The sequence below is a fragment of the Myotis davidii genome, unplaced genomic scaffold (assembly GCF_000327345.1).
Source record: "Myotis davidii unplaced genomic scaffold, ASM32734v1 scaffold46, whole genome shotgun sequence".
Lineage (NCBI taxonomy): Eukaryota > Metazoa > Chordata > Mammalia > Chiroptera > Vespertilionidae > Myotis > Myotis davidii.
This window is the reverse complement of record NW_006383006.1, coordinates 1,281,783-1,284,653: the sequence shown is the minus strand read 5'-3', so window position 1 is coordinate 1,284,653 and position 2,871 is coordinate 1,281,783. Positions and strand designations below refer to the sequence as shown.

Genomic DNA, 2,871 nt, shown 5'->3' with positions numbered 1-2,871 from the left:
TTGTTACAGAAAAACCGGACCAGAACCAAACATCGCTCTGAGAGTTTGGAGTTACACTTTTATTCACCGTGGCGGGCTCAGGGAAATGAATCCAAATCTAAGCAAAGCTACAAGCAGAACTTCCCTTTTTATAGAAGAGCCAGCCCTTTGTGTGCTTGCTGGCGGTGGCCTTGAAAACTATACAGTTTTATCCAATTAAAAAATGCACCCGGCATGGCATTGGGTGTATCTAGTCTCTGGCCTACAAGGTCAGAGAGCTAAGTTTATCTCCCCCACTATTCAAGCAGGCTAGAAAGCCAAGTTACTTTTTCAGAATAAGAGGCCATCCAAAGAATAGCAGAGAATTCCAAACAGTAGTTTTACAGAATAGGGGTTTTCCTTCACAAGGCCACATCCTCTCTTTCCCCTTTAACCTCCTAAATTTGTGCAATTCCAAGGCCTCGTCCTTAGCCCTCACTTTTCTTAGTACACTCTGAGTGGCGTGTCATCACTTCTGTTTGTGCCTGACTTTGGACACTCATTCTGTCCTGAACTCTGCTTCCTTCTGGGTTTTGCCTTCTTCTAAGTCTGGTCCCTGCCCTGCCTTGGGCCAATCTCTGTCCACAACCTTGTGAGGACTAACATGTCCTAGTACACTCACATATGCATTCTGTTCTTTGAGATTCTGGATGTAAATGGAGGTTCATTTGGGCCAAGTTTTCTATTTGTCTGATATGAAAATAACATGGTTCTGTGTTGAAAGAATACAACTTAATCTACAACCAAAAAGCAAATTAGGCCACTTCTCTCATTTATAAACTGCTTTAGAAACCTCAGTTCAAATATTTATGGAGAAGATGTATGCTTGGAACACAAACATAGTAAGATTTGGTTCTGCCTTCAATGAACTTGAATTTTCTAACGTTACTGGCTTGTGACTTAAGTTGGATCCTGACAATACGATTGGGGAGAGATGGAAGTAGAGAGCCTTCAAATGGATTAACTAATCAAATTCCTCTTCCAACTTCTAAACCCAGCATGCTTCCCTGCCCTTCCAACCTGAAATCATCAAAATAGGGCTGCTTCCCATCCAAAGGTTTCTATGGACACAGTAGTGAACCACTTTCTCCTCTCTTACCAACCCAAACATCTCCCACCTTCCCCAGCCAGGATCCAGGGCTGGGGAGAAAAACGACAGGATCTGGGTAGTAGAGATTCCCTCCAGGTATGTGTACTATTCTTCCCTGTAAATGGAGATTGCCTATCAGTGCAAATCTATCACCTCAAGTTTTGACTCTGAGGGTGAGAGAGAGGAAGGGAAGAGGTCATTTGTATTTTGCAAGAAGTAAGAGTGGGAATATATTTGCAAACATATAAGTGTTTATACAAGGACTGTCTTAGAAAGATCCACTGGAAACTGGCAATAATTGGTGGACGGAGTGAAGAATGAGGAAACTTACTTTTCACTGGACTTGTGCACATGCACTCTCTATTTGCAAAAGAACAACTCAAATTTTAAAAAATGCATGAAAGGGGGGGAAAAATCGCAAGGTTACAGAGGCGCTGTTCTGCTGGTGTAGGAGAATGATTTAGACACCTATTTTCAAACAGATCTGAAGTCGAAGAGTTAAATCAGAATTACTGGAGGTGGCGATATTAAAGGTGGCTCAATATTCAGGGTAGGGAAATGCAGTGGCTTATTTTTTAAAAAGCAATTTATGATATATACGAAACAGGTCGAGTAAGTAAAGAAAGAAAATTAAAAGTTTAAGCCCCTTGCCGTGCCATTGTTCCACAATGCCGTGACTCGGATTCGAACCGAGGTTGCTGCGGCCACAACGCAGAGTACTAACCACTATACGATCACGGCGAGCTACCGGAGCCTTGGGACTCGCAGCTTTTGATTGTCCTCTTCAATAGTTGTGGGCCTTCCCAGTCTGCACGTCACTAAAAGCCCCGCCTTCTGGGGCGGGATTTCAGCTTAAGGCCTGTCTGAGAACGCGCAGTCCATTGCGCTCACGCCAGTTGCTCGGGTTCTCTCCTGTTTTGGTCCTTCAGTCGCGGGAGATGGTGACGATGCAGTGGGAAGGGTGGGTTCCATGTGAGATGTGGGAGTTTAGAGGGGGCCATTTGGGCATCCGCATTCGGGACTGGTCGGATATCAGAGTGTCCACAAGCAGTGTAACTCCCATTCCCTGGGGGACGCCGACTTCTGCTTCTGTGCTCGGGAGACGCTTCCAATAATCGTGGATCTGCAGGGCGCTCCTCAGGGGTTCTCTTCCCTGCTGATTCCCCCAGGAGTGACCCAACGCTTCCTCTGCGGAGGATGTGGACGCCCCACAACCCGGCTGGCCACGTAGCAGGGACTCAACGCATCTCACCCTGCCGTTCTTCTCCCCCAGCACCACTGCCTTGCAGCTTCTTCTACTTCCCCGACGGCGCTGATTCCTCCCGCCGCAATCTCCCGCCGGACCTGGTATCCACCTCTGTTGTGCCCCTCGGGGGCAGCAGGATTTAGGTCGGGGTTTTCTTGTGCTCCCGCCCCCACCGCGCCTAGAACCCGGCCGAGCCCATAGTAGGAAGTGGCTTTCTGCTAAACCGAGGACCTGCCACTGGTTCTAAAAAGTGAATCCACAAAAACTACCCGTCTCTCCAGTGCCTTTTGCTCTAATCACCTCCCCACACCCTACAGCACCGCCAGAGGGATCTTGCTAAACACGAATTGAATCATTTGACCGCACCACCTCTCACTCCCACCCTCCAAGAAATTCGTCTACCCTTTCAGAGACAAAATTTACGAAATTACGATAGCTATTCAAGCCTTTGCACAAGAGATTGTCTTAGCTGGTTGACAAATTTCCTTTCTGCCTTCAAGAGCTACTTCAAAGGACA

The 2,871-nt window shown here is 47.1% G+C and overlaps 1 non-coding gene across 1 annotated transcript; it reads right to left on the bottom strand.

The window, feature by feature from the left end:
• Positions 1–1,777: 1,777 nt before the first annotated feature.
• On the bottom strand, positions 1,778–1,849 carry TRNAH-GUG. Its single transcript has one exon. It is a non-coding gene; the product is annotated as a tRNA-His (tRNA).
• Positions 1,850–2,871: the final 1,022 nt, after the last annotated feature.